The sequence below is a fragment of the Ambystoma mexicanum genome, unplaced genomic scaffold, assembly GCF_040938575.1.
Source record: "Ambystoma mexicanum isolate Mex_15411 unplaced genomic scaffold, UKY_AmexF1_1 Mex_scaf152, whole genome shotgun sequence".
Taxonomy (NCBI): Eukaryota; Metazoa; Chordata; class Amphibia; order Caudata; family Ambystomatidae; genus Ambystoma; species Ambystoma mexicanum.
Genome location: NW_027182383.1, coordinates 17,541 through 37,959, shown reverse-complemented (window position 1 = coordinate 37,959; position 20,419 = coordinate 17,541). Strand labels below are relative to the sequence as shown.

At 54.1% G+C, this 20,419-nt stretch overlaps 18 non-coding genes across 18 annotated transcripts; 10 read left to right on the top strand and 8 right to left on the bottom strand.

The window, feature by feature from the left end:
- Positions 1–1,876: 1,876 nt before the first annotated feature.
- Positions 1,877–1,949, top strand: TRNAR-ACG (transfer RNA arginine (anticodon ACG)). Its single transcript has one exon. It is a non-coding gene; the product is annotated as a tRNA-Arg (tRNA).
- Positions 1,950–2,454: 505 nt separating this feature from the next.
- On the bottom strand, positions 2,455–2,526 carry TRNAE-UUC (transfer RNA glutamic acid (anticodon UUC)). Its single transcript has one exon. It is a non-coding gene; the product is annotated as a tRNA-Glu (tRNA).
- A 2,046-nt stretch (positions 2,527–4,572) lies between these two features.
- Positions 4,573–4,645, top strand: TRNAR-ACG (transfer RNA arginine (anticodon ACG)). The gene has a single exon. It is a non-coding gene; the product is annotated as a tRNA-Arg (tRNA).
- Positions 4,646–5,154: 509 nt separating this feature from the next.
- On the bottom strand, positions 5,155–5,226 carry TRNAE-UUC (transfer RNA glutamic acid (anticodon UUC)). The gene has a single exon. It is a non-coding gene; the product is annotated as a tRNA-Glu (tRNA).
- Positions 5,227–6,666: 1,440 nt separating this feature from the next.
- On the top strand, positions 6,667–6,739 carry TRNAR-ACG (transfer RNA arginine (anticodon ACG)). The gene has a single exon. It is a non-coding gene; the product is annotated as a tRNA-Arg (tRNA).
- Positions 6,740–7,244: 505 nt separating this feature from the next.
- On the bottom strand, positions 7,245–7,316 carry TRNAE-UUC (transfer RNA glutamic acid (anticodon UUC)). Its single transcript has one exon. It is a non-coding gene; the product is annotated as a tRNA-Glu (tRNA).
- A 1,364-nt stretch (positions 7,317–8,680) lies between these two features.
- TRNAR-ACG (transfer RNA arginine (anticodon ACG)) lies at positions 8,681–8,753 on the top strand. The gene has a single exon. It is a non-coding gene; the product is annotated as a tRNA-Arg (tRNA).
- A 505-nt stretch (positions 8,754–9,258) lies between these two features.
- On the bottom strand, positions 9,259–9,330 carry TRNAE-UUC (transfer RNA glutamic acid (anticodon UUC)). Its single transcript has one exon. It is a non-coding gene; the product is annotated as a tRNA-Glu (tRNA).
- Positions 9,331–10,770: 1,440 nt separating this feature from the next.
- TRNAR-ACG (transfer RNA arginine (anticodon ACG)) lies at positions 10,771–10,843 on the top strand. The gene has a single exon. It is a non-coding gene; the product is annotated as a tRNA-Arg (tRNA).
- Positions 10,844–11,348: 505 nt separating this feature from the next.
- Positions 11,349–11,420, bottom strand: TRNAE-UUC (transfer RNA glutamic acid (anticodon UUC)). Its single transcript has one exon. It is a non-coding gene; the product is annotated as a tRNA-Glu (tRNA).
- Positions 11,421–12,768: 1,348 nt separating this feature from the next.
- Positions 12,769–12,841, top strand: TRNAR-ACG (transfer RNA arginine (anticodon ACG)). The gene has a single exon. It is a non-coding gene; the product is annotated as a tRNA-Arg (tRNA).
- A 505-nt stretch (positions 12,842–13,346) lies between these two features.
- TRNAE-UUC (transfer RNA glutamic acid (anticodon UUC)) lies at positions 13,347–13,418 on the bottom strand. The gene has a single exon. It is a non-coding gene; the product is annotated as a tRNA-Glu (tRNA).
- Positions 13,419–14,152: 734 nt separating this feature from the next.
- On the top strand, positions 14,153–14,225 carry TRNAR-ACG (transfer RNA arginine (anticodon ACG)). Its single transcript has one exon. It is a non-coding gene; the product is annotated as a tRNA-Arg (tRNA).
- A 1,912-nt stretch (positions 14,226–16,137) lies between these two features.
- TRNAR-ACG (transfer RNA arginine (anticodon ACG)) lies at positions 16,138–16,210 on the top strand. Its single transcript has one exon. It is a non-coding gene; the product is annotated as a tRNA-Arg (tRNA).
- Positions 16,211–16,715: 505 nt separating this feature from the next.
- On the bottom strand, positions 16,716–16,787 carry TRNAE-UUC (transfer RNA glutamic acid (anticodon UUC)). Its single transcript has one exon. It is a non-coding gene; the product is annotated as a tRNA-Glu (tRNA).
- Positions 16,788–17,521: 734 nt separating this feature from the next.
- TRNAR-ACG (transfer RNA arginine (anticodon ACG)) lies at positions 17,522–17,594 on the top strand. Its single transcript has one exon. It is a non-coding gene; the product is annotated as a tRNA-Arg (tRNA).
- A 505-nt stretch (positions 17,595–18,099) lies between these two features.
- Positions 18,100–18,171, bottom strand: TRNAE-UUC (transfer RNA glutamic acid (anticodon UUC)). The gene has a single exon. It is a non-coding gene; the product is annotated as a tRNA-Glu (tRNA).
- A 734-nt stretch (positions 18,172–18,905) lies between these two features.
- On the top strand, positions 18,906–18,978 carry TRNAR-ACG (transfer RNA arginine (anticodon ACG)). Its single transcript has one exon. It is a non-coding gene; the product is annotated as a tRNA-Arg (tRNA).
- The last annotated feature ends 1,441 nt before the right edge of the window (positions 18,979–20,419 follow it).

The window sequence follows — 20,419 nt, the reverse complement described above, 5'->3', positions numbered from 1 at the left end:
AAGCAAAGCACAATACCAAGACTTGTCTAATGATGGCTGCCTGAGAAAGAAAGGAAGAAAGACAAAAGGTAAGTGGTAAAGAAAGAAAGGAAGCAAGGAAAGAAGCAAGGAAAGAAAGAAAGAAAGAAAGAAAGAAAGAAAGAAAGAAAGAAAGAAAGAAAGAAAGAAAGAAAGAAAGAAAGAAAGAAAGAAAGAAAGAAAGAAAGAAAGAAAGAAAGAAAGAAAGAAAAAACAGCAAGTGAGGGAAAGAAAGGAAGGAAAGAAGGAAAGAAAGAGAGACAGGATTAGGGCCAGAGAGAGTGGGTTTTGGGATCACTGGTTGGAGTGCGAGCTGTCCCTCCCAGGCTCTCTCGTGTGCCCAAGCCCCCGCCCCCACCTGTCATGGGGCGACAGGCGGAAGTGTGAAGGGTGCTGCTGCACACAGGCAAGCGCTGAGAGGCTTGTGGGCGCTGCACACAGCAGCTCCGGTAGGCAGCAGACAGCAAGGCTGCCTGCCTACTGGCGTTTGAGCTCCCCTCTCCCCCCTCCCTTCCTCCCTCCCTCCCTCCCTCACTCCCTCACTCCCTCCCGTCTGAAAATGCAGAGTGGCAAAGCGGCTGACGGGTCTGTAGTGCGGGACGGTATCTGCATGGGGATGGCCTCCCTAGCCTAGGGGGGAAGGCGCAGGCCATGCTAACAGAAGGGGCAGGGGTTCGAGCCCCATCAGGGGTGGATGGTCCCCTTTTGCTAAAATGGGCAAGAGAGTCTGCAGTTCCTCTCGGAGGCGTGTGAGTGCTGGGGCACGCCTCATTAACCCTTTGCTGCCCGTCTTGCCACCTGAAACCTGCCCCTTGCCCCCAAAGTGCAGCATTGGCTGGGGGCAAATATCTGCAGCCTATTGGCAGGCTTGAGAAGAGTCCCTGTGGCGCTCCTGAAGTGTGTGGGGAAGTAAGCCCCTGACCGATTGACCCCACCCCCCCAACCCCAATAAATGAAGGCAAATCCTGCTTTGCAATTGCTGCCAACTTTTCAGGGCCTTCCTTTCTAGATAGGACTGGAAGATGAAGCGGCTTGAGAGTCAGCTCCGAAATGAAGAGTAGCATTATTTTCTAAAGAGCTGTGTAATGTGGGGAGGGGGCAAGCACAGTACCTCCCTTTTGTGGAAGGATAGGGGTATGCGCAGACCCACGAGGGCCAGTGGCGCAATGGATAACGCGTCTGACTACTGGCGTTTGAGCTCCCCTCTCCCCCCTCCCTTCCTCCCTCCCTCCCTCCCTCACTCCCTCACTCCCTCCCGTCTGAAAATGCAGAGTGGCAAAGCGGCTGACGGGTCTGTAGTGCGGGACGGTATCTGCATGGGGATGGCCTCCCTAGCCTAGGGGGGAAGGCGCAGGCCATGCTAACAGAAGGGGCAGGGGTTCGAGCCCCATCAGGGGTGGACGGTCCCCTTTTGCTAAAATGGGCAAGAGAGTCTGCAGTTCCTCTCGGAGGCGCGTGAGTGCTGGGGCACGCCTCATTAACCCTTTGCTGCCCGTCTTGCCACCTGAAACCTGCCCCTTGCCCCCAAAGTGCAGCATTGGCTGGGGGCAAATATCTGCAGCCTATTGGCAGGCTTGAGAAGAGTCCCTGTGGCGCTCCTGAAGTGTGTGGGGAAGTAAGCCCCTGACCGATTGACCCCACCCCCCCAACCCCAATAAATGAAGGCAAATCCTGCTTTGCAATTGCTGCCAACTTTTCAGGGCCTTCCTTTCTAGATAGGACTGGAAGATGAAGCGGCTTGAGAGTCAGCTCCGAAATGAAGAGTAGCATTATTTTCTAAAGAGCTGTGTAATGTGGGGAGGGGGCAAGCACAGCACCTCCCTTTTGTGGAAGGATAGGGGTATGCGCAGACCCACGAGGGCCAGTGGCGCAATGGATAACGCGTCTGACTACGGATCAGAAGATTGTAGGTTCGACTCCTACCTGGCTCGGGGAAGCGCGTTTTGTTTTTAATTTAACCCCAATTGTGATTGCGTAGTCTCTGTCTTCTCCCTAGCCTTGGCCGAGGTACTGAACGCTTAACACTCGAGGTCAGCGGAAATGACGGTCTGTCAGGGCGCCCTTCTTTCCTCTGGCCTTTAACGTCTTGCAGCAACGGTTTCAATGCAAGGCGGCCTGTTTTCCAAATGTGGTCCCACCGTTGCTCTCTTGACGGGGGGTGCGGGGGACACGTCACGCCTCAAAGGTGGGTGCAGACGAGATCTCGGGTATGAAAGCCGCAGACATTGGTATGCACCTCATACCCAAGCCGCTTGTAGTCGGCCCTTCTTCTTGCAAGTCCAGCCCTCATACTGAGGAATCGGGAGCCTGAAACACGGACAGACTGCATGGGGCCGCCGGGGCCCCAAGGGAAACAATGTGGGGAAATTCAGGCTTTTCTCAAAATGTAAATGCAACAGAAACGGAATCGGGAGTTCTATGTAGAAAAGGCTAGTCTACCCATACCGGGAGTCGAACCCGGGCCGCCTGGGTGAAAACCAGGAATCCTAACCGCTAGACCATATGGGAGGCTGTCAGCAAGAAGCAGGTTATGGAGATCCTGAGAGCAGTGCCCCATGGGTCCACCACTGGCAGGATGCTTGAGAAGCTTGACCGGTGGTGTCCCACGCAAATGACCGAGATGCACTTTCAGTGGCAGAAATCAAGCTTTACGCTGCTCTGGTATTGAGCTGTCATTGCTTGCAGTGGCTAAGCAAAGCACAATACCAAGACTTGTCTAATGATGGCTGCCTGAGAAAGAAAGGAAGAAAGACAAAAGGTAAGTGGTAAAGAAAGAAAGGAAGCAAGGAAAGAAGCAAGGAAAGAAAGAAAGAAAGAAAGAAAGAAAGAAAGAAAGAAAGAAAGAAAGAAAGAAAGAAAGAAAGAAAGAAAGAAAGAAAGAAAGAAAGAAAGAAAGAAAGAAAGAAAAAACAGCAAGTGAGGGAAAGAAAGGAAGGAAAGAAGGAAAGAAAGAGAGACAGGATTAGGGCCAGAGAGAGTGGGTTTTGGGATCACTGGTTGGAGTGCGAGCTGTCCCTCCCAGGCTCTCTCGTGTGCCCAAGCCCCCGCCCCCACCTGTCATGGGGCGACAGGCGGAAGTGTGAAGGGTGCTGCTGCACACAGGCAAGCGCTGAGAGGCTTGTGGGCGCTGCACACAGCAGCTCCGGTAGGCAGCAGACAGCAAGGCTGCCTGCCTACTGGCGTTTGAGCTCCCCTCTCCCCCCTCCCTTCCTCCCTCCCTCCCTCCCTCACTCCCTCACTCCCTCCCGTCTGAAAATGCAGAGTGGCAAAGCGGCTGACGGGTCTGTAGTGCGGGACGGTATCTGCATGGGGATGGCCTCCCTAGCCTAGGGGGGAAGGCGCAGGCCATGCTAACAGAAGGGGCAGGGGTTCGAGCCCCATCAGGGGTGGACGGTCCCCTTTTGCTAAAATGGGCAAGAGAGTCTGCAGTTCCTCTCGGAGGCGCGTGAGTGCTGGGGCACGCCTCATTAACCCTTTGCTGCCCGTCTTGCCACCTGAAACCTGCCCCTTGCCCCCAAAGTGCAGCATTGGCTGGGGGCAAATATCTGCAGCCTATTGGCAGGCTTGAGAAGAGTCCCTGTGGCGCTCCTGAAGTGTGTGGGGAAGTAAGCCCCTGACCGATTGACCCCACCCCCCCAACCCCAATAAATGAAGGCAAATCCTGCTTTGCAATTGCTGCCAACTTTTCAGGGCCTTCCTTTCTAGATAGGACTGGAAGATGAAGCGGCTTGAGAGTCAGCTCCGAAATGAAGAGTAGCATTATTTTCTAAAGAGCTGTGTAATGTGGGGAGGGGGCAAGCACAGTACCTCCCTTTTGTGGAAGGATAGGGGTATGCGCAGACCCACGAGGGCCAGTGGCGCAATGGATAACGCGTCTGACTACTGGCGTTTGAGCTCCCCTCTCCCCCCTCCCTTCCTCCCTCCCTCCCTCCCTCACTCCCTCACTCCCTCCCGTCTGAAAATGCAGAGTGGCAAAGCGGCTGACGGGTCTGTAGTGCGGGACGGTATCTGCAGGGGGATGGCCTCCCTAGCCTAGGGGGGAAGGCGCAGGCCATGCTAACAGAAGGGGCAGGGGTTCGAGCCCCATCAGGGGTGGACGGTCCCCTTTTGCTAAAATGGGCAAGAGAGTCTGCAGTTCCTCTCGGAGGCGCGTGAGTGCTGGGGCACGCCTCATTAACCCTTTGCTGCCCGTCTTGCCACCTGAAACCTGCCCCTTGCCCCCAAAGTGCAGCATTGGCTGGGGGCAAATATCTGCAGCCTATTGGCAGGCTTGAGAAGAGTCCCTGTGGCGCTCCTGAAGTGTGTGGGGAAGTAAGCCCCTGACCGATTGACCCCACCCCCCCAACCCCAATAAATGAAGGCAAATCCTGCTTTGCAATTGCTGCCAACTTTTCAGGGCCTTCCTTTCTAGATAGGACTGGAAGATGAAGCGGCTTGAGAGTCAGCTCCGAAATGAAGAGTAGCATTATTTTCTAAAGAGCTGTGTAATGTGGGGAGGGGGCAAGCACAGTACCTCCCTTTTGTGGAAGGATAGGGGTATGCGCAGACCCACGAGGGCCAGTGGCGCAATGGATAACGCGTCTGACTACGGATCAGAAGATTGTAGGTTCGACTCCTACCTGGCTCGGGGAAGCGCGTTTTGTTTTTAATTTAACCCCAATTGTGATTGCGTAGTCTCTGTCTTCTCCCTAGCCTTGGCCGAGGTACTGAACGCTTAACACTCGAGGTCAGCGGAAATGACGGTCTGTCAGGGCGCCCTTCTTTCCTCTGGCCTTTAACGTCTTGCAGCAACGGTTTCAATGCAAGGCGGCCTGTTTTCCAAATGTGGTCCCACCGTTGCTCTCTTGACGGGGGGTGCGGGGGACACGTCACGCCTCAAAGGTGGGTGCAGACGAGATCTCGGGTATGAAAGCCGCAGACATTGGTATGCACCTCATACCCAAGCCGCTTGTAGTCGGCCCTTCTTCTTGCAAGTCCAGCCCTCATACTGAGGAATCGGGAGCCTGAAACACGGACAGACTGCATGGGGCCGCCGGGGCCCCAAGGGAAACAATGTGGGGAAATTCAGGCTTTTCTCAAAATGTAAATGCAAGCAACAGAAACGGAATCGGGAGTTCTATGTAGAAAAGGCTAGTCTTCCCATACCGGGAGTCGAACCCGGGCCGCCTGGGTGAAAACCAGGAATCCTAACCGCTAGACCATATGGGAGGCTGTCAGCAAGAAGCAGGTTATGGAGATCCTGAGAGCAGTGCCCCATGGGTCCACCACTGGCAGGATGCTTGAGAAGCTTGACCGGTGGTGTCCCACGCAAATGACCGAGATGCACTTTCAGTGGCAGAAATCAAGCTTTACGCTGCTCTGGTATTGAGCTGTCATTGCTTACAGTGGCTAAGCAAAGCACAATACCAAGACCAATCTAAAAATGACTAGCTTGAGAGAACACGCAAGAACCAAGGGCAGCGGTTCGAGCCCTATCAGGGATGGACGGTCCCCTTTTGCTAAAATGGGCAAGAGAGTCTGCAGTTCCTCTCGGAGGCGCGTGAGTGCTGGGGCACGCCTCATTAACCCTTTGCTGCCCGTCTTGCCACCTGAAACCTGCCCCTTGCCCCCAAAGTGCAGCATTGGCTGGGGGCAAATATCTGCAGCCTATTGGCAGGCTGGAGAAGAGTCCCTGTGGCGCTCCTGAAGTGTGTGGGGAAGTAAGCCCCTGACCGATTGACCCCACCCCCCCAACCCCAATAAATGAAGGCAAATCCTGCTTTGCAATTGCTGCCAACTTTTCAGGGCCTTCCTTTCTAGATAGGACTGGAAGATGAAGCGGCTTGAGAGTCAGCTCCGAAATGAAGAGTAGCATTATTTTCTAAAGAGCTGTGTAATGTGGGGAGGGGGCAAGCACAGTACCTCCCTTTTGTGGAAGGATAGGGGTATGCGCAGACCCACGAGGGCCAGTGGCGCAATGGATAACGCGTCTGACTACTGGCGTTTGAGCTCCCCTCTCCCCCCTCCCTTCCTCCCTCCCTCCCTCCCTCACTCCCTCACTCCCTCCCGTCTGAAAATGCAGAGTGGCAAAGCGGCTGACGGGTCTGTAGTGCGGGACGGTATCTGCATGGGGATGGCCTCCCTAGCCTAGGGGGGAAGGCGCAGGCCATGCTAACAGAAGGGGCAGGGGTTCGAGCCCCATCAGGGGTGGACGGTCCCCTTTTGCTAAAATGGGCAAGAGAGTCTGCAGTTCCTCTCGGAGGCGCGTGAGTGCTGGGGCACGCCTCATTAACCCTTTGCTGCCCGTCTTGCCACCTGAAACCTGCCCCTTGCCCCCAAAGTGCAGCATTGGCTGGGGGCAAATATCTGCAGCCTATTGGCAGGCTGGAGAAGAGTCCCTGTGGCGCTCCTGAAGTGTGTGGGGAAGTAAGCCCCTGACCGATTGACCCCACCCCCCCAACCCCAATAAATGAAGGCAAATCCTGCTTTGCAATTGCTGCCAACTTTTCAGGGCCTTCCTTTCTAGATAGGACTGGAAGATGAAGCGGCTTGAGAGTCAGCTCCGAAATGAAGAGTAGCATTATTTTCTAAAGAGCTGTGTAATGTGGGGAGGGGGCAAGCACAGTACCTCCCTTTTGTGGAAGGATAGGGGTATGCGCAGACCCACGAGGGCCAGTGGCGCAATGGATAACGCGTCTGACTACGGATCAGAAGATTGTAGGTTCGACTCCTACCTGGCTCGGGGAAGCGCGTTTTGTTTTTAATTTAACCCCAATTGTGATTGCGTAGTCTCTGTCTTCTCCCTAGCCTTGGCCGAGGTACTGAACGCTTAACACTCGAGGTCAGCGGAAATGACGGTCTGTCAGGGCGCCCTTCTTTCCTCTGGCCTTTAACGTCTTGCAGCAACGGTTTCAATGCAAGGCGGCCTGTTTTCCAAATGTGGTCCCACCGTTGCTCTCTTGACGGGGGGTGCGGGGGACACGTCACGCCTCAAAGGTGGGTGCAGACGAGATCTCGGGTATGAAAGCCGCAGACATTGGTATGCACCTCATACCCAAGCCGCTTGTAGTCGGCCCTTCTTCTTGCAAGTCCAGCCCTCATACTGAGGAATCGGGAGCCTGAAACACGGACAGACTGCATGGGGCCGCCGGGGCCCCAAGGGAAACAATGTGGGGAAATTCAGGCTTTTCTCAAAATGTAAATGCAACAGAAACGGAATCGGGAGTTCTATGTAGAAAAGGCTAGTCTTCCCATACCGGGAGTCGAACCCGGGCCGCCTGGGTGAAAACCAGGAATCCTAACCGCTAGACCATATGGGAGGCTGTCAGCAAGAAGCAGGTTATGGAGATCCTGAGAGCAGTGCCCCATGGGTCCACCACTGGCAGGATGCTTGAGAAGCTTGACCGGTGGTGTCCCACGCAAATGACCGAGATGCACTTTCAGTGGCAGAAATCAAGCTTTACGCTGCTCTGGTATTGAGCTGTCATTGCTTGCAGTGGCTAAGCAAAGCACAATACCAAGACTTGTCTAATGATGGCTGCCTGAGAAAGAAAGGAAGAAAGACAAAAGGTAAGTGGTAAAGAAAGAAAGGAAGCAAGGAAAGAAGCAAGGAAAGAAAGAAAGAAAGAAAGAAAGAAAGAAAGAAAGAAAGAAAGAAAGAAAGAAAGAAAGAAAGAAAGAAAGAAAGAAAGAAAGAAAGAAAGAAAGAAAGAAAGAAAGAAAGAAAGAAAGAAAGAAAGAAAAAACAGCAAGTGAGGGAAAGAAAGGAAGGAAAGAAGGAAAGAAAGAGAGACAGGATTAGGGCCAGAGAGAGTGGGTTTTGGGATCACTGGTTGGAGTGCGAGCTGTCCCTCCCAGGCTCTCTCGTGTGCCCAAGCCCCCGCCCCCACCTGTCATGGGGCGACAGGCGGAAGTGTGAAGGGTGCTGCTGCACACAGGCAAGCGCTGAGAGGCTTGTGGGCGCTGCACACAGCAGCTCCGGTAGGCAGCAGACAGCAAGGCTGCCTGCCTACTGGCGTTTGAGCTCCCCTCTCCCCCCTCCCTTCCTCCCTCCCTCCCTCCCTCACTCCCTCACTCCCTCCCGTCTGAAAATGCAGAGTGGCAAAGCGGCTGACGGGTCTGTAGTGCGGGACGGTATCTGCAGGGGGATGGCCTCCCTAGCCTAGGGGGGAAGGCGCAGGCCATGCTAACAGAAGGGGCAGGGGTTCGAGCCCCATCAGGGGTGGACGGTCCCCTTTTGCTAAAATGGGCAAGAGAGTCTGCAGTTCCTCTCGGAGGCGCGTGAGTGCTGGGGCACGCCTCATTAACCCTTTGCTGCCCGTCTTGCCACCTGAAACCTGCCCCTTGCCCCCAAAGTGCAGCATTGGCTGGGGGCAAATATCTGCAGCCTATTGGCAGGCTTGAGAAGAGTCCCTGTGGCGCTCCTGAAGTGTGTGGGGAAGTAAGCCCCTGACCGATTGACCCCACCCCCCCAACCCCAATAAATGAAGGCAAATCCTGCTTTGCAATTGCTGCCAACTTTTCAGGGCCTTCCTTTCTAGATAGGACTGGAAGATGAAGCGGCTTGAGAGTCAGCTCCGAAATGAAGAGTAGCATTATTTTCTAAAGAGCTGTGTAATGTGGGGAGGGGGCAAGCACAGTACCTCCCTTTTGTGGAAGGATAGGGGTATGCGCAGACCCACGAGGGCCAGTGGCGCAATGGATAACGCGTCTGACTACGGATCAGAAGATTGTAGGTTCGACTCCTACCTGGCTCGGGGAAGCGCGTTTTGTTTTTAATTTAACCCCAATTGTGATTGCGTAGTCTCTGTCTTCTCCCTAGCCTTGGCCGAGGTACTGAACGCTTAACACTCGAGGTCAGCGGAAATGACGGTCTGTCAGGGCGCCCTTCTTTCCTCTGGCCTTTAACGTCTTGCAGCAACGGTTTCAATGCAAGGCGGCCTGTTTTCCAAATGTGGTCCCACCGTTGCTCTCTTGACGGGGGGTGCGGGGGACACGTCACGCCTCAAAGGTGGGTGCAGACGAGATCTCGGGTATGAAAGCCGCAGACATTGGTATGCACCTCATACCCAAGCCGCTTGTAGTCGGCCCTTCTTCTTGCAAGTCCAGCCCTCATACTGAGGAATCGGGAGCCTGAAACACGGACAGACTGCATGGGGCCGCCGGGGCCCCAAGGGAAACAATGTGGGGAAATTCAGGCTTTTCTCAAAATGTAAATGCAACAGAAACGGAATCGGGAGTTCTATGTAGAAAAGGCTAGTCTTCCCATACCGGGAGTCGAACCCGGGCCGCCTGGGTGAAAACCAGGAATCCTAACCGCTAGACCATATGGGAGGCTGTCAGCAAGAAGCAGGTTATGGAGATCCTGAGAGCAGTGCCCCATGGGTCCACCACTGGCAGGATGCTTGAGAAGCTTGACCGGTGGTGTCCCACGCAAATGACCGAGATGCACTTTCAGTGGCAGAAATCAAGCTTTACGCTGCTCTGGTATTGAGCTGTCATTGCTTACAGTGGCTAAGCAAAGCACAATACCAAGACCAATCTAAAAATGACTAGCTTGAGAGAACACGCAAGAACCAAGGGCAGCGGTTCGAGCCCTATCAGGGATGGACGGTCCCCTTTTGCTAAAATGGGCAAGAGAGTCTGCAGTTCCTCTCGGAGGCGCGTGAGTGCTGGGGCACGCCTCATTAACCCTTTGCTGCCCGTCTTGCCACCTGAAACCTGCCCCTTGCCCCCAAAGTGCAGCATTGGCTGGGGGCAAATATCTGCAGCCTATTGGCAGGCTGGAGAAGAGTCCCTGTGGCGCTCCTGAAGTGTGTGGGGAAGTAAGCCCCTGACCGATTGACCCCACCCCCCCAACCCCAATAAATGAAGGCAAATCCTGCTTTGCAATTGCTGCCAACTTTTCAGGGCCTTCCTTTCTAGATAGGACTGGAAGATGAAGCGGCTTGAGAGTCAGCTCCGAAATGAAGAGTAGCATTATTTTCTAAAGAGCTGTGTAATGTGGGGAGGGGGCAAGCACAGTACCTCCCTTTTGTGGAAGGATAGGGGTATGCGCAGACCCACGAGGGCCAGTGGCGCAATGGATAACGCGTCTGACTACTGGCGTTTGAGCTCCCCTCTCCCCCCTCCCTTCCTCCCTCCCTCCCTCCCTCACTCCCTCACTCCCTCCCGTCTGAAAATGCAGAGTGGCAAAGCGGCTGACGGGTCTGTAGTGCGGGACGGTATCTGCATGGGGATGGCCTCCCTAGCCTAGGGGGGAAGGCGCAGGCCATGCTAACAGAAGGGGCAGGGGTTCGAGCCCCATCAGGGGTGGACGGTCCCCTTTTGCTAAAATGGGCAAGAGAGTCTGCAGTTCCTCTCGGAGGCGCGTGAGTGCTGGGGCACGCCTCATTAACCCTTTGCTGCCCGTCTTGCCACCTGAAACCTGCCCCTTGCCCCCAAAGTGCAGCATTGGCTGGGGGCAAATATCTGCAGCCTATTGGCAGGCTGGAGAAGAGTCCCTGTGGCGCTCCTGAAGTGTGTGGGGAAGTAAGCCCCTGACCGATTGACCCCACCCCCCCAACCCCAATAAATGAAGGCAAATCCTGCTTTGCAATTGCTGCCAACTTTTCAGGGCCTTCCTTTCTAGATAGGACTGGAAGATGAAGCGGCTTGAGAGTCAGCTCCGAAATGAAGAGTAGCATTATTTTCTAAAGAGCTGTGTAATGTGGGGAGGGGGCAAGCACAGTACCTCCCTTTTGTGGAAGGATAGGGGTATGCGCAGACCCACGAGGGCCAGTGGCGCAATGGATAACGCGTCTGACTACGGATCAGAAGATTGTAGGTTCGACTCCTACCTGGCTCGGGGAAGCGCGTTTTGTTTTTAATTTAACCCCAATTGTGATTGCGTAGTCTCTGTCTTCTCCCTAGCCTTGGCCGAGGTACTGAACGCTTAACACTCGAGGTCAGCGGAAATGACGGTCTGTCAGGGCGCCCTTCTTTCCTCTGGCCTTTAACGTCTTGCAGCAACGGTTTCAATGCAAGGCGGCCTGTTTTCCAAATGTGGTCCCACCGTTGCTCTCTTGACGGGGGGTGCGGGGGACACGTCACGCCTCAAAGGTGGGTGCAGACGAGATCTCGGGTATGAAAGCCGCAGACATTGGTATGCACCTCATACCCAAGCCGCTTGTAGTCGGCCCTTCTTCTTGCAAGTCCAGCCCTCATACTGAGGAATCGGGAGCCTGAAACACGGACAGACTGCATGGGGCCGCCGGGGCCCCAAGGGAAACAATGTGGGGAAATTCAGGCTTTTCTCAAAATGTAAATGCAACAGAAACGGAATCGGGAGTTCTATGTAGAAAAGGCTAGTCTTCCCATACCGGGAGTCGAACCCGGGCCGCCTGGGTGAAAACCAGGAATCCTAACCGCTAGACCATATGGGAGGCTGTCAGCAAGAAGCAGGTTATGGAGATCCTGAGAGCAGTGCCCCATGGGTCCACCACTGGCAGGATGCTTGAGAAGCTTGACCGGTGGTGTCCCACGCAAATGACCGAGATGCACTTTCAGTGGCAGAAATCAAGCTTTACGCTGCTCTGGTATTGAGCTGTCATTGCTTGCAGTGGCTAAGCAAAGCACAATACCAAGACTTGTCTAATGATGGCTGCCTGAGAAAGAAAGGAAGAAAGACAAAAGGTAAGTGGTAAAGAAAGAAAGGAAGCAAGGAAAGAAGCAAGGAAAGAAAGAAAGAAAGAAAGAAAGAAAGAAAGAAAGAAAGAAAGAAAGAAAGAAAGAAAGAAAGAAAGAAAGAAAGAAAGAAAGAAAGAAAGAAAGAAAGAAAGAAAGAAAGAAAAAACAGCAAGTGAGGGAAAGAAAGGAAGGAAAGAAGGAAAGAAAGAGAGACAGGATTAGGGCCAGAGAGAGTGGGTTTTGGGATCACTGGTTGGAGTGCGAGCTGTCCCTCCCAGGCTCTCTCGTGTGCCCAAGCCCCCGCCCCCACCTGTCATGGGGCGACAGGCGGAAGTGTGAAGGGTGCTGCTGCACACAGGCAAGCGCTGAGAGGCTTGTGGGCGCTGCACACAGCAGCTCCGGTAGGCAGCAGACAGCAAGGCTGCCTGCCTACTGGCGTTTGAGCTCCCCTCTCCCCCCTCCCTTCCTCCCTCCCTCCCTCCCTCACTCCCTCACTCCCTCCCGTCTGAAAATGCAGAGTGGCAAAGCGGCTGACGGGTCTGTAGTGCGGGACGGTATCTGCATGGGGATGGCCTCCCTAGCCTAGGGGGGAAGGCGCAGGCCATGCTAACAGAAGGGGCAGGGGTTCGAGCCCCATCAGGGGTGGACGGTCCCCTTTTGCTAAAATGGGCAAGAGAGTCTGCAGTTCCTCTCGGAGGCGCGTGAGTGCTGGGGCACGCCTCATTAACCCTTTGCTGCCCGTCTTGCCACCTGAAACCTGCCCCTTGCCCCCAAAGTGCAGCATTGGCTGGGGGCAAATATCTGCAGCCTATTGGCAGGCTTGAGAAGAGTCCCTGTGGCGCTCCTGAAGTGTGTGGGGAAGTAAGCCCCTGACCGATTGACCCCACCCCCCCAACCCCAATAAATGAAGGCAAATCCTGCTTTGCAATTGCTGCCAACTTTTCAGGGCCTTCCTTTCTAGATAGGACTGGAAGATGAAGCGGCTTGAGAGTCAGCTCCGAAATGAAGAGTAGCATTATTTTCTAAAGAGCTGTGTAATGTGGGGAGGGGGCAAGCACAGTACCTCCCTTTTGTGGAAGGATAGGGGTATGCGCAGACCCACGAGGGCCAGTGGCGCAATGGATAACGTGTCTGACTACGGATCAGAAGATTGTAGGTTCGACTCCTACCTGGCTCGGGGAAGCGCGTTTTGTTTTTAATTTAACCCCAATTGTGATTGCGTAGTCTCTGTCTTCTCCCTAGCCTTGGCCGAGGTACTGAACGCTTAACACTCGAGGTCAGCGGAAATGACGGTCTGTCAGGGCGCCCTTCTTTCCTCTGGCCTTTAACGTCTTGCAGCAACGGTTTCAATGCAAGGCGGCCTGTTTTCCAAATGTGGTCCCACCGTTGCTCTCTTGACGGGGGGTGCGGGGGACACGTCACGCCTCAAAGGTGGGTGCAGACGAGATCTCGGGTATGAAAGCCGCAGACATTGGTATGCACCTCATACCCAAGCCGCTTGTAGTCGGCCCTTCTTCTTGCAAGTCCAGCCCTCATACTGAGGAATCGGGAGCCTGAAACACGGACAGACTGCATGGGGCCGCCGGGGCCCCAAGGGAAACAATGTGGGGAAATTCAGGCTTTTCTCAAAATGTAAATGCAACAGAAACGGAATCGGGAGTTCTATGTAGAAAAGGCTAGTCTTCCCATACCGGGAGTCGAACCCGGGCCGCCTGGGTGAAAACCAGGAATCCTAACCGCTAGACCATATGGGAGGCTGTCAGCAAGAAGCAGGTTATGGAGATCCTGAGAGCAGTGCCCCATGGGTCCACCACTGGCAGGATGCTTGAGAAGCTTGACCGGTGGTGTCCCACGCAAATGACCGAGATGCACTTTCAGTGGCAGAAATCAAGCTTTACGCTGCTCTGGTATTGAGCTGTCATTGCTTACAGTGGCTAAGCAAAGCACAATACCAAGACCAATCTAAAAATGACTAGCTTGAGAGAACACGCAAGAACCAAGGGCAGCGGTTCGAGCCCTATCAGGGATGGACGGTCCCCTTTTGCTAAAATGGGCAAGAGAGTCTGCAGTTCCTCTCGGAGGCGCGTGAGTGCTGGGGCACGCCTCATTAACCCTTTGCTGCCCGTCTTGCCACCTGAAACCTGCCCCTTGCCCCCAAAGTGCAGCATTGGCTGGGGGCAAATATCTGCAGCCTATTGGCAGGCTGGAGAAGAGTCCCTGTGGCGCTCCTGAAGTGTGTGGGGAAGTAAGCCCCTGACCGATTGACCCCACCCCCCCAACCCCAATAAATGAAGGCAAATCCTGCTTTGCAATTGCTGCCAACTTTTCAGGGCCTTCCTTTCTAGATAGGACTGGAAGATGAAGCGGCTTGAGAGTCAGCTCCGAAATGAAGAGTAGCATTATTTTCTAAAGAGCTGTGTAATGTGGGGAGGGGGCAAGCACAGCACCTCCCTTTTGTGGAAGGATAGGGGTATGCGCAGACCCACGAGGGCCAGTGGCGCAATGGATAACGCGTCTGACTACGGATCAGAAGATTGTAGGTTCGACTCCTACCTGGCTCGGGGAAGCGCGTTTTGTTTTTAATTTAACCCCAATTGTGATTGCGTAGTCTCTGTCTTCTCCCTAGCCTTGGCCGAGGTACTGAACGCTTAACACTCGAGGTCAGCGGAAATGACGGTCTGTCAGGGCGCCCTTCTTTCCTCTGGCCTTTAACGTCTTGCAGCAACGGTTTCAATGCAAGGCGGCCTGTTTTCCAAATGTGGTCCCACCGTTGCTCTCTTGACGGGGGGTGCGGGGGACACGTCACGCCTCAAAGGTGGGTGCAGACGAGATCTCGGGTATGAAAGCCGCAGACATTGGTATGCACCTCATACCCAAGCCGCTTGTAGTCGGCCCTTCTTCTTGCAAGTCCAGCCCTCATACTGAGGAATCGGGAGCCTGAAACACGGACAGACTGCATGGGGCCGCCGGGGCCCCAAGGGAAACAATGTGGGGAAATTCAGGCTTTTCTCAAAATGTAAATGCAACAGAAACGGAATCGGGAGTTCTATGTAGAAAAGGCTAGTCTTCCCATACCGGGCCGCCTGGGTGAAAACCAGGAATCCTAACCGCTAGACCATATGGGAGGCTGTCAGCAAGAAGCAGGTTATGGAGATCCTGAGAGCAGTGCCCCATGGGTCCACCACTGGCAGGATGCTTGAGAAGCTTGACCGGTGGTGTCCCACGCAAATGACCGAGATGCACTTTCAGTGGCAGAAATCAAGCTTTACGCTGCTCTGGTATTGAGCTGTCATTGCTTGCAGTGGCTAAGCAAAGCACAATACCAAGACTTGTCTAATGATGGCTGCCTGAGAAAGAAAGGAAGAAAGACAAAAGGTAAGTGGTAAAGAAAGAAAGGAAGCAAGGAAAGAAGCAAGGAAAGAAAGAAAGAAAGAAAGAAAGAAAGAAAGAAAGAAAGAAAGAAAGAAAGAAAGAAAGAAAGAAAGAAAGAAAGAAAGAAAGAAAGAAAGAAAGAAAAAACAGCAAGTGAGGGAAAGAAAGGAAGGAAAGAAGGAAAGAAAGAGAGACAGGATTAGGGCCAGAGAGAGTGGGTTTTGGGATCACTGGTTGGAGTGCGAGCTGTCCCTCCCAGGCTCTCTCGTGTGCCCAAGCCCCCGCCCCCACCTGTCATGGGGCGACAGGCGGAAGTGTGAAGGGTGCTGCTGCACACAGGCAAGCGCTGAGAGGCTTGTGGGCACTGCACACAGCAGCTCCGGTAGGCAGCAGACAGCAAGGCTGCCTGCCTACTGGCGTTTGAGCTCCCCTCTCCCCCCTCCTTCCCTCCCCCCCTCCCTTCCTCCCTCCCTCCCTCCCTCACTCCCTCACTCCCTCCCGTCTGAAAATGCAGAGTGGCAAAGCGGCTGACGGGTCTGTAGTGCGGGACGGTATCTGCATGGGGATGGCCTCCCTAGCCTAGGGGGGAAGGCGCAGGCCATGCTAACAGAAGGGGCAGGGGTTCGAGCCCCATCAGGGGTGGACGGTCCCCTTTTGCTAAAATGGGCAAGAGAGTCTGCAGTTCCTCTCGGAGGCGCGTGAGTGCTGGGGCACGCCTCATTAACCCTTTGCTGCCCGTCTTGCCACCTGAAACCTGCCCCTTGCCCCCAAAGTGCAGCATTGGCTGGGGGCAAATATCTGCAGCCTATTGGCAGGCTTGAGAAGAGTCCCTGTGGCGCTCCTGAAGTGTGTGGGGAAGTAAGCCCCTGACCGATTGACCCCACCCCCCCAACCCCAATAAATGAAGGCAAATCCTGCTTTGCAATTGCTGCCAACTTTTCAGGGCCTTCCTTTCTAGATAGGACTGGAAGATGAAGCGGCTTGAGAGTCAGCTCCGAAATGAAGAGTAGCATTATTTTCTAAAGAGCTGTGTAATGTGGGGAGGGGGCAAGCACAGCACCTCCCTTTTGTGGAAGGATAGGGGTATGCGCAGACCCACGAGGGCCAGTGGCGCAATGGATAACGCGTCTGACTACGGATCAGAAGATTGTAGGTTCGACTCCTACCTGGCTCGGGGAAGCGCGTTTTGTTTTTAATTTAACCCCAATTGTGATTGCGTAGTCTCTGTCTTCTCCCTAGCCTTGGCCGAGGTACTGAACGCTTAACACTCGAGGTCAGCGGAAATGACGGTCTGTCAGGGCGCCCTTCTTTCCTCTGGCCTTTAACGTCTTGCAGCAACGGTTTCAATGCAAGGCGGCCTGTTTTCCAAATGTGGTCCCACCGTTGCTCTCTTGACGGGGGGTGCGGGGGACACGTCACGCCTCAAAGGTGGGTGCAGACGAGATCTCGGGTATGAAAGCCGCAGACATTGGTATGCACCTCATACCCAAGCCGCTTGTAGTCGGCCCTTCTTCTTGCAAGTCCAGCCCTCATACTGAGGAATCGGGAGCCTGAAACACGGACAGACTGCATGGGGCCGCCGGGGCCCCAAGGGAAACAATGTGGGGAAATTCAGGCTTTTCTCAAAATGTAAATGCAACAGAAACGGAATCGGGAGTTCTATGTAGAAAAGGCTAGTCTTCCCATACCGGGAGTCGAACCCGGGCCGCCTGGGTGAAAACCAGGAATCCTAACCGCTAGACCATATGGGAGGCTGTCAGCAAGAAGCAGGTTATGGAGATCCTGAGAGCAGTGCCCCATGGGTCCACCACTGGCAGGATGCTTGAGAAGCTTGACCGGTGGTGTCCCACGCAAATGACCGAGATGCACTTTCAGTGGCAGAAATCAAGCTTTACGCTGCTCTGGTATTGAGCTGTCATTGCTTACAGTGGCTAAGCAAAGCACAATACCAAGACCAATCTAAAAATGACTAGCTTGAGAGAACACGCAAGAACCAAGGGCAGCGGTTCGAGCCCTATCAGGGGTGGACGGTCCCCTTTTGCTAAAATGGGCAAGAGAGTCTGCAGTTCCTCTCGGAGGCGCGTGAGTGCTGGGGCACGCCTCATTAACCCTTTGCTGCCCGTCTTGCCACCTGAAACCTGCCCCTTGCCCCCAAAGTGCAGCATTGGCTGGGGGCAAATATCTGCAGCCTATTGGCAGGCTTGAGAAGAGTCCCTGTGGCGCTCCTGAAGTGTGTGGGGAAGTAAGCCCCTGACCGATTGACCCCACCCCCCCAACCCCAATAAATGAAGGCAAATCCTGCTTTGCAATTGCTGCCAACTTTTCAGGGCCTTCCTTTCTAGATAGGACTGGAAGATGAAGCGGCTTGAGAGTCAGCTCCGAAATGAAGAGTAGCATTATTTTCTAAAGAGCTGTGTAATGTGGGGAGGGGGCAAGCACAGCACCTCCCTTTTGTGGAAGGATAGGGGTATGCGCAGACCCACGAGGGCCAGTGGCGCAATGGATAACGCGTCTGACTACGGATCAGAAGATTGTAGGTTCGACTCCTACCTGGCTCGGGGAAGCGCGTTTTGTTTTTAATTTAACCCCAATTGTGATTGCGTAGTCTCTGTCTTCTCCCTAGCCTTGGCCGAGGTACTGAACGCTTAACACTCGAGGTCAGCGGAAATGACGGTCTGTCAGGGCGCCCTTCTTTCCTCTGGCCTTTAACGTCTTGCAGCAACGGTTTCAATGCAAGGCGGCCTGTTTTCCAAATGTGGTCCCACCGTTGCTCTCTTGACGGGGGGTGCGGGGGACACGTCACGCCTCAAAGGTGGGTGCAGACGAGATCTCGGGTATGAAAGCCGCAGACATTGGTATGCACCTCATACCCAAGCCGCTTGTAGTCGGCCCTTCTTCTTGCAAGTCCAGCCCTCATACTGAGGAATCGGGAGCCTGAAACACGGACAGACTGCATGGGGCCGCCGGGGCCCCAAGGGAAACAATGTGGGGAAATTCAGGCTTTTCTCAAAATGTAAATGCAACAGAAACGGAATCGGGAGTTCTATGTAGAAAAGGCTAGTCTTCCCATACCGGGAGTCGAACCCGGGCCGCCTGGGTGAAAACCAGGAATCCTAACCGCTAGACCATATGGGAGGCTGTCAGCAAGAAGCAGGTTATGGAGATCCTGAGAGCAGTGCCCCATGGGTCCACCACTGGCAGGATGCTTGAGAAGCTTGACCGGTGGTGTCCCACGCAAATGACCGAGATGCACTTTCAGTGGCAGAAATCAAGCTTTACGCTGCTCTGGTATTGAGCTGTCATTGCTTACAGTGGCTAAGCAAAGCACAATACCAAGACCAATCTAAAAATGACTAGCTTGAGAGAACACGCAAGAACCAAGGGCAGCGGTTCGAGCCCTATCAGGGATGGACGGTCCCCTTTTGCTAAAATGGGCAAGAGAGTCTGCAGTTCCTCTCGGAGGCGCGTGAGTGCTGGGGCACGCCTCATTAACCCTTTGCTGCCCGTCTTGCCACCTGAAACCTGCCCCTTGCCCCCAAAGTGCAGCATTGGCTGGGGGCAAATATCTGCAGCCTATTGGCAGGCTGGAGAAGAGTCCCTGTGGCGCTCCTGAAGTGTGTGGGGAAGTAAGCCCCTGACCGATTGACCCCACCCCCCCAACCCCAATAAATGAAGGCAAATCCTGCTTTGCAATTGCTGCCAACTTTTCAGGGCCTTCCTTTCTAGATAGGACTGGAAGATGAAGCGGCTTGAGAGTCAGCTCCGAAATGAAGAGTAGCATTATTTTCTAAAGAGCTGTGTAATGTGGGGAGGGGGCAAGCACAGCACCTCCCTTTTGTGGAAGGATAGGGGTATGCGCAGACCCACGAGGGCCAGTGGCGCAATGGATAACGCGTCTGACTACGGATCAGAAGATTGTAGGTTCGACTCCTACCTGGCTCGGGGAAGCGCGTTTTGTTTTTAATTTAACCCCAATTGTGATTGCGTAGTCTCTGTCTTCTCCCTAGCCTTGGCCGAGGTACTGAACGCTTAACACTCGAGGTCAGCGGAAATGACGGTCTGTCAGGGCGCCCTTCTTTCCTCTGGCCTTTAACGTCTTGCAGCAACGGTTTCAATGCAAGGCGGCCTGTTTTCCAAATGTGGTCCCACCGTTGCTCTCTTGACGGGGGGTGCGGGGGACACGTCACGCCTCAAAGGTGGGTGCAGACGAGATCTCGGGTATGAAAGCCGCAGACATTGGTATGCACCTCATACCCAAGCCGCTTGTAGTCGGCCCTTCTTCTTGCAAGTCCAGCCCTCATACTGAGGAATCGGGAGCCTGAAACACGGACAGACTGCATGGGGCCGCCGGGGCCCCAAGGGAAACAATGTGGGGAAATTCAGGCTTTTCTCAAAATGTAAATGCAACAGAAACGGAATCGGGAGTTCTATGTAGAAAAGGCTAGTCTTCCCATACCGGGCCGCCTGGGTGAAAACCAGGAATCCTAACCGCTAGACCATATGGGAGGCTGTCAGCAAGAAGCAGGTTATGGAGATCCTGAGAGCAGTGCCCCATGGGTCCACCACTGGCAGGATGCTTGAGAAGCTTGACCGGTGGTGTCCCACGCAAATGACCGAGATGCACTTTCAGTGGCAGAAATCAAGCTTTACGCTGCTCTGGTATTGAGCTGTCATTGCTTGCAGTGGCTAAGCAAAGCACAATACCAAGACTTGTCTAATGATGGCTGCCTGAGAAAGAAAGGAAGAAAGACAAAAGGTAAGTGGTAAAGAAAGAAAGGAAGCAAGGAAAGAAGCAAGGAAAGAAAGAAAGAAAGAAAGAAAGAAAGAAAGAAAGAAAGAAAGAAAGAAAGAAAGAAAGAAAGAAAGAAAGAAAGAAAGAAAGAAAGAAAGAAAGAAAGAAAGAAAGAAAGAAAGAAAGAAAAAACAGCAAGTGAGGGAAAGAAAGGAAGGAAAGAAGGAAAGAAAGAGAGACAGGATTAGGGCCAGAGAGAGTGGGTTTTGGGATCACTGGTTGGAGTGCGAGCTGTCCCTCCCAGGCTCTCTCGTGTGCCCAAGCCCCCGCCCCCACCTGTCATGGGGCGACAGGCGGAAGTGTGAAGGGTGCTGCTGCACACAGGCAAGCGCTGAGAGGCTTGTGGGCACTGCACACAGCAGCTCCGGTAGGCAGCAGACAGCAAGGCTGCCTGCCTACTGGCGTTTGAGCTCCCCTCTCCCCCCTCCTTCCCTCCCCCCCTCCCTTCCTCCCTCCCTCCCTCCCTCACTCCCTCACTCCCTCCCGTCTGAAAATGCAGAGTGGCAAAGCGGCTGACGGGTCTGTAGTGCGGGACGGTATCTGCATGGGGATGGCCTCCCTAGCCTAGGGGGGAAGGCGCAGGCCATGCTA